The sequence below is a fragment of the Cervus elaphus genome, unplaced genomic scaffold (genome assembly GCF_910594005.1).
Source record: "Cervus elaphus unplaced genomic scaffold, mCerEla1.1, whole genome shotgun sequence".
Classification (NCBI taxonomy): domain Eukaryota; kingdom Metazoa; phylum Chordata; class Mammalia; order Artiodactyla; family Cervidae; genus Cervus; species Cervus elaphus.
Window position 1 is genome coordinate 3,382,326 of NW_025316782.1, and position 8,255 is coordinate 3,390,580.

The following is an 8,255-nucleotide window of genomic DNA, read 5'->3' on the forward strand; positions in this document are numbered from 1 at the left end:
GAGGCTCGCTTTTCCTGCCTCCTCCGAATTTCCTGTCCCAGGCTCCTGGAGAAGCGCTTCAATCTGGAGGTCTCCTGTTGAATCAGCAACATTCCCACTTCAAACAGAGGCTGGCAAGCACACCGCAGCTTGCTGTCTCATCAGCCCTGCAGGAAGCTCCCTTTTCCTGCCTCCTGCGAATTTCCTGTTCCAGGCTGCTGGAAATGCGCTTCATGCTAGAGGTCTCCTGTTGTATCAGCGACATTCCCACTTCAAATAGAGGCTGGCAAACACACCGCAGCTTGCTGTCTCATCAGCCCTGCAGGAAGCTCCCTTTTCCTGCATCCTGCGAATTTCCTGTCCCAGGCTCCTGGAGAAGCGCTTCTTGCTAGAGGTCTCCATTTGGATCAGCGACATTCCCAATTCAAATAGAGGCTGGCAAGTGCACCGCAGCTTGCTCTCTTGTCATGCCTGAAGGAGGCTTGCTATTCCCGCCTCCTGCGAATTTCCTGTCCCAGGCTCCTAGAGAAGTGCATCGAGCTGGAGGTCTCCCATTGGATCAGTGACATTCCTGCTTCAAACAGAGCTTGGCAAGCACAGCACACCTTGCTGTCTCATCGTACCTGCAAGATGCTCATTTTTCCTGCCTCCTGCGAATTTCCTGTTCCAGGCTCCTGGAGATGCAGTTCATTCTAGAGGTCTCCCGTTGGATCACTGAATTTCCCGCTTCAAATAGAGGCTGGCAAGCACACTGCAGCTACTTGTCTCATCGTCCATGCAGGAAGCTCGCATTTCCCACCTCCTGCGAATTTCCTGTCCCAGACTCCAGGAGATGGGCTTCGAGTTGGACGTCTCCTCTTGGATCAGCAACATTCCCGCTTCAAATAGAGGCTGGCAAGCACACCGCAACTTGCTGTCTTGTCGTCCCTGCAAGAGGCTCGCTTTTCCCGCCTCCTTCGATTTCCTGTCCCATGCTCCTGGAGAAGCGCTTCGAGCTGGAGGACCCTGTTGGATCAGCGACATTCCCGCTTCAGAGGCTGGCAAGCACACAGCAGCTTGCTGTCTCGTCGCACCTGCAAGAGGCTGGCTTTTCCTGCCTCCTGTGAATTTCCTGTCCCAGGCTCCTGGAGAAGCGCTCCGAGCTGGAGGTGTCCCATTGGATCAGCGACATTATTGCTTCAAACAGACGTTGACAAACACACCGCAGCTTGCTGTCTCGTCGTCCATGCAGGACTCTCGCTTTTCCGGCCTCCTGCGAATTTCCTGTCCCAGAGTCCTGGAGAAGTGCTTCGAGCTGGAGGTCTCCCGTTGGATCTGCTACATTCCCGCTTCAAATAGAGGCTGGCAAGCACAGCGCAGCTTGCTGTCTCGTCGTGCCTGAAGGAGGCTCGATATTCCCGCCTCCTGCGAATTTCCTGTCCCAGGCTCCTAGAGAAGCGCTTCGAGCTGGAAGTCTCCCATTGGATCAGTGGCATTCCCACTTCAAACAGAGGCTGGCAAGCACTCCACAACTTGCTGTCTCATCATCCCTGAAGGAGGCTCACTTTTCCCGCCTCCTGCGAATTTCCTGTCCCAGGCTCCTGGAGAAGCGCTTCAAGCTGGAGGTCTCCCGATTGATCAGTGACATTCCCGCTTCAAACAGAGGCTGTCAAGCACACTGCAGCTTGCTGTCTTATTGTCCATGCAGGAGGCTGGCTTTTCCCGCATCCTGCGAATTTCCTGTCCCAGGTTTCTGGAGAACTGCTTCAAGCTGGAGGTCTCCCATTGGATGAGTGACATTCCTGCTTCAAATAGAGGCTGGCAAACACAACGCAGCTTGCTGTCTCATCATCACTAAAGGAGGCTCGGTTTTCCCGCCTCCTGCGAATTTCCTGTCCAAGGCTCCTGGAGAAGCGCTTCGAGCTGGAGGTCTCCCGTTGGATCTGCGACATTCACGCATCAAACAGAGGCTGGCAAGCACACCGTAGCTTGTCTGGTATCCCTGCAGGAGGCTCGCTTTTCCCGCCTCCTGCAAATTTCCTGTCACAGGCTCCTGGAGAAGCACTCCGAGCTGGAGGTCTCCCGTTGGTTCAGCGACATTCCCACCTCAGATAGAGCCTGGCAAGCACACTGCAGCTTGCTGTCTTGTCTTCCCAGCAGGAGGCTCGCTTTTCCCGCCTCCTGCGAATTTCCTGTCCCAAGCTCCTGGAGAAGCGCTCTGAGGTGGAGGTCTCCTGTTGGATCAGCAACATTCCCACTCCAAACAGAGGCTGGCAAGCACACCGCAGCTCACTGTCTCGTCGGCCCTGCAGGAGGCTCGCTTATCGTGCCTCCTCCGAATTTCCTGTCTGAGACTCCTGGAGAAGTGCTTCGAGATGGAGGTCTCCCATTGGATAAGCAACATTCCCACTTCAAATAGAGGCTGGCAAGCACACTGCAGCTCGCTGTCTCATCGGCCCTGCAGGAGGCTCGCTTATCCTGCCTCCTCCGAATTTCCTGTCCCTGGCTCTTGGAGAAACGCTTCGAGCTGGAGGTATCCCATTGGATCAGTGACATTCCCACTTCAAATAGAAGCTGGCAAGCACACCGCAGCTAGCTGTCTCATCTTCCTAACAGGAGGCTCGCTTTTCCGGCCTCCTGCGAATTTCCTGTCCCAGAGTCCTGGAGAAGCGCTTGGATCTGGAGGTCTCCCGTTGGATCAGCGACATTCCTAATTCCCAACAGAGGCTGGCAAACACACCGCAGCTTGCTGTCTCGTCGTACCTGCAAGAGGCTCGCTTTTCCCGCCTCCTGTGAATTTCCTGTCCCAGGCTCCTGGAGAAGCACTTTGAGCTGGAGGTCTCCCGTTGGATCAGCGACATTCTCACTTCAAACAGTGGCTGGCAAGCACTCCACACCTTGCTGTCTTGTCTTCCCAGCAGGAGGCTCGCTTTTCCCGCCTCCTGTGAATTTCCTGTCCCAGGCTCCTGGAGAAGCACTTTGAGGTGGAGGTCTCCCGTTGGATCTGCTACATTCCCACTTCAAACAGAGGCTGGCAAGCACACCACAGCTTGCTGTCTCATCGTACCTGCAAGAGGGTCGCTTTTCCTTTCTCCTGCGAATTTCCTGTCCCAAGCTCCTGGAGAAGCACTTCAAGCTGGAGGTCTCTGGATGGATAAGCGACATTCTGCTTCAAATAGAGGCTGGCAAGCACACTGAAGCTTGCTGTGTCATTGTCCCTGCAGGAGGCTCGCTTTTTCTGCATCCTGCGAACTTCCTGTCCCAGGCTCCAGGAGGAGCGCTTCGAGCTGGAGGTCTCCCGTTGGATCAGCGACATTCCCGCTTCAAACAGAGGCTGGAAGCACACTGCAGCTTTCTGTCTCTTTGACCCTGAATGAGGCTTGCTTTTCCCACCTCCTGCGAATTTCCTGTCCCAGGCTCCAGGAGAAGCGCTTCCAGCTGGAGGTCTCCAGTTGGATCAGCAACATTCCTGCTTCAAATAGAGGCTGGAAGCACACCGCAGCTTGCTATCTCTTCGACCCTGAATGAGGCTCACTTTTCCCACCTCCTGCGAATATCTGGTCCAGGCTCCTGGAGAAGCCTTCGAGCCAGAGGTCTCCCATTGGATCAGCAATATTCCCTCTTCAAACAGAGGCTGGCAAGCACACCACAGCTTTCTGTCTCGTTGTCCCTGCAGGAGGCTCGCTTTTCCCGCCTCCTGCCAATTTCCTGTCCCTGGCTCCTGGAGAAGCACTTCAAGCTAGAGGTCTCCCATTGGATCAGCGACATTACTGCTTCAAACAGAGTCTGGCGAGCACACTGCAGCTTGCTGTCTCGTCGTCCCTGCAGGAGGCTCACATTTCCCGCCTCCTGCGAATTTCCTGTCCCAGGCTCCTGGAGAAGCACTTCCAGCTGGAGTTCTCCCATTGGATCAGTGACATTCCCTCTTCAAATAGAGGCTAGCGAGCACACCGCAGCTTGCTGTCTCGTCGTCCCTGCAGGAGGCTCGCATTTCCCGCCTCCTGCGAATTTCCTGTCCCAGGCTCCTGGAGAAGCGCTTCGAGATGGAGGTCTCCCATTGGATTAACGACATTCCCTCTTCAAATAGATGGTGGTGAGCAGACCGCAGCTTGCTGTCTTGTCGTCCCTGAAGGAGGCTCGCTTTTCCCGCCTCCTTTGAGTTTCCTGTCCCAGGCTCCTGGAAAATCGATTCTTAGAGTTTCTTTCTTAAGGGCAGTTACCCCTGAGCCTCAGCCACTAGGGAGTAGTTCCTGTTCAGAAGGAAAGTTACAGCCTCGTGCACACATCCCTTGCATCCCTTTTGCTCTGTAGGAGAGGTCTGGTGAGCCAGGGTCTCTCTGGAAGTTTCTGGGCTCTGATGGGAACACACCCTGTCTGTTAAACTGTATTCCTGACCTAGGGGCACCAGGGCGACTGATTCTCCCAAGTGGGCCTTCATGTTGTTCAGATTGGCAAGGGCATGATCATCCATGCAAGTGCCCTTTTCCAACCTCTCACAGAGCCAGCTTGGTTCCACCCATTGGCAGGCTGGAAGGAACAGGGGCAAAGCCCTTCCCCGGTGGGATTTGGGGCCTACTTCGAGAGGAAAGGCCCCTTTGAAGAGCTGAGCCCAGGAGGGCACCCACTCATGCCAAACACACTCCCGCTGCTTTCTTCCTCATTGGGAACACTGCTCTCAGCCAGCAATGTCTGTGCTAGGATTGCAAAGAAAACGGGATTTTCACGGCCCTCTCACTTGAAGTTTGGGGCTCTGAGCAGAGCTGGAGGTCTCCTGTTGTGTCAGCATCCTTCTGGTTTCAAATAGAGGCTGGCAAGCACACTGCAGCTTGCTGTCTCATCTTCCCTGCAGGAGGCTCGCATTTCCCGCCTCCTGCAAATTTCCTGTCCCAGGCTCCTGGAGAAGCACTTCGAGATGGAGGTCTCCCTTTGGATGAACGACCTTCTTGCTTCAAATATAGCCTAGCAAGCACACCACAGCTTGCTGTCTCTTCATCCCTGAAAGAGGCTCGCTTTTCCCGCATCCTGCGAATTTGCTGTCCCAGGTTCATGGAGAATCACTTCGAGCTGTAGGTCTCCCTTTAGATCAGTGACCTTCTTGCTTCAAATAGAGGCTGGCAAGCACCCCGCAGCTTGCTGTCTCTTAGTCCCTGAAGGAGGCTCTCCTTTCACGCATCCTGTGAATTCCCTGTCCCAGGCTCCTGGAAAAGCACTTCTAGCTTAAGGTCTCACATTGGATCAGCGACCCTCTTGCTTCAAATAGAGGCTGGCAAGCACAGTGCAGCTTGCTGTCTCTTTGTCCCTGAAGGAGGCTAGCTTTTCCCGCATCCTGCGAATTCCCTGTCCCAGGCTCCTGGAAAAGCACTTCTTAGAGTTCTTTTCTTAAGGGCAGTTATCCCTGAGCCTGGGATACTACGGAGTAGTTCCAGTCACAGAAGGAAAGGTACAGCCACGTGCACACAACCCTTGCATCCCTTTTCCTCTGTAAGAGAGGTCTAGTGTGCCAGGGTCTCTCTGGAAATTTCTAGGCTCTGATGGGAACACACCCTGTCTCTTAAACTGTATTCCCAACCTAGGGTTCCCAGGGCAACTGATTCTCCCGAGTGGGGCTTCAAGTGGTTCAGATTGGCAAGAGCATGAACATCCACCCAGCTCACCTTTTCCTACCTCTCACAGAGCCAGCTTGGTTCCACCCATTGGCAGGTTGGAAGGAAGAGGGGAAAAGCCCTTCCCCAGTAGGATTTGGGGCCTACTTTGAGAGGAAAGGCCCCTTTGAAGAGCTGAGCCCAGGAGGGCACCCACTCATGCCAAACACACTCCTGCTGCTTTCTTCCTCATTGTCAGTACTGCTCTCAGCTGGCAATGTCTGTGCTAGATTTGCAAAGAAATGGAATTTTCTCGCCCCTCTTACTTGAAATATGCCGTGCTGAGCAGAGCTGGAGGTCTCCCGCTGTATCAGCAATCTTCTGGCTTCAAATAGAGGCTGGCAAGCACACTGAAGCTTGCTGTCTCCTCATGCCTGAAGGAGGCTAGCTTTTCCCGCATGCTGCGAATTTCCTGTCCCAGGCTCTTGGAAAAGCACTTCTTAAAGTTCCTTTCTTAAAAGCAGTTATACCTGAGCCTGGGCCACTAGGGAGTACTTCCAGTCTCACAAGGAAAGTTACAGTCACGTGCACACATCCCTTGCATCCCTTTTCTCTGTAGGAGAGGTCTAGTGAGCCAGGGTCTCTCTGGAAATGTCTGGGCTCTGATGGGAACACACCCTGTCTGTTAAACTCTATTCCTGACCTAGGGGCCACAGGGCTACTGATTCTCCCGAATGGGCCTTCAAGTGTTTCAGATTGGCAAGAGCATGAACATCCACCCAACTGCTCTTTTCCTACCTTTCACAGAGCCAGTTGGTTCCACCCACTGGCAGGCTGGAAGGAAGAGGGGCAAAGCCCTTCCCCAGTGGGATTTGGGGCCTACTTCCAGAGGAAATGCCCCTTGAAGGGCTGAGCCCAGGAGGGCACCCACTCATGCCAAACACACTCCCGCTGTTTTCTTCCACATTGGCAGTTCTGCTCTCAGCCGGCAATGTGCTTGGACTGGAAAGGAAATGGTATTTTCTCAGCCCTCTCACTGGAAATATGGCGCACTGAGCAGAGCTGGAGGTCTCCTGCTGTATCAGCAGCGTTCTGGCTTCAAATGGAGCCTGGCAAGCACACCGCAGCTTGCTATCTCTTCTTCCTTGAAGGAGGCTCGCATTTCCCGCCTCCTGCGAATTTCCTGTCTCAGACTCCTGGAAATGCGCTTCTAGCTGGAGGTCTCCCATTGGATCAGCAACCTTCTTGCTTCTAATAGAACCTGGCAAGCACACCGCAGCTTGCTGTCTCTTCGTCCCTGAAGTAGGCTCACTTTTCCCGCATCCTGCAAATTTCTTGTCCCAGGCTCCTGGAAAAGCACTCTTAGAGTTCCTTTCTTAAGGGCAGTTATCCCTGAGCCTGGGATACTACGGAGTAGTTCCAGTCACAGAAGGAAAGGTACAGCCACGTGCAGACATCCCTTGCATCCCTTTTGCTCTGTAGGAGAGGTCTAGTGTGCCAGGGTCTCTCTGGAAATGTCTGGGCTCTGATGGGAACACACCCTGTCTGTTAACCTGTATTCCCAACCTAGGGGGCCCAGGGCAACTGATTCTCCCGAGTGGGTCTTCTAGTGGTTCAGATTGGCAAGAGCATGAACATCCACCCAACTGCTCTTTTCCTACCACTCCTATCTTCAGAGGTGTCATCCAGGGAAAGGATCCTCTCCAGGGAAGTGAATTGCATGGGGAGGGGTCCTGCAAGCCCCAGTCCACATAGGCCCCACTTCCAGGCACCTGTGTTCCCTGTGCCTCTTGCTAATCTTACCCCTGCTCCTCCAGCCTCACAGCTCAGAGCACCTTCCTATCCAGAACATTCCTACTGGGGCCTCTCTGTCAGCTAAGCCTGCCATACCAGACACCACAGACCAGGGAGCTAAATGACAGAAATTGATTTCTCACTGTTCTGGAGGCAAGGCTGGTTTCTGGTGAGGCCTCTCTTCCCAGATTGCAGGCAGCCACCTTCTGCTGTGTCCTCACATGCCCTGTCCTCTGTGCATGAGCAAAGAGAGAGAGAGGGGGGTGGAGAGCTTTCCATGTCTTTTCCTCTTCTTATAAGGATGCCAGTCCTGTAGGGGCCCCACACTTATGACCTCATTTAACCTTAATCATCTCTCTTAAGACCCTGTCTCCCTATACAGTCACATTCGGAGCCAGGGTTTCAATACAGGCATTTGGGGAGGATACCATTTAATTCATAACTGCTCTCGGGGTGTGTCCCCTGCCCAGCTGTATGCCAGTGACCGCCAGAAGAGTCAAGGCCCTCAGAGAGACTGGGAACAGATCCAGTGCATCCCGGGTGTCCTGTCTGCCCTCCCTAGAGTCCAGAAACCCTGAACCAGCCTCCCTTTAGAGGGATGGAATTCATTGACTCTGAGGACCCTTAGTCCCCAATTCTCCTCTCCCCACCAATCCCCCACTACTGTGCTGACCCCGTGCCTGTGAACACCTCTGATGACTCCAACAGGAGCTAGGGTTCCCATGAGAGATGCGAGACTTGTTATGGTCCTTGCGAGGGCAAGACCCTGAAAGAAAAGGGGCCTTGGAATCTGCATCCCACCTCCAATGCTCCAGAGCAGGTCCAAGAGCCCCATGAGGTCCATTCCCGGACCTCTGGGCCTAGGTCCTCTCCTGAGAGTTCCTTTCTGTGTCCCCCAAGGCTCTTGTGCAGACAGAGACC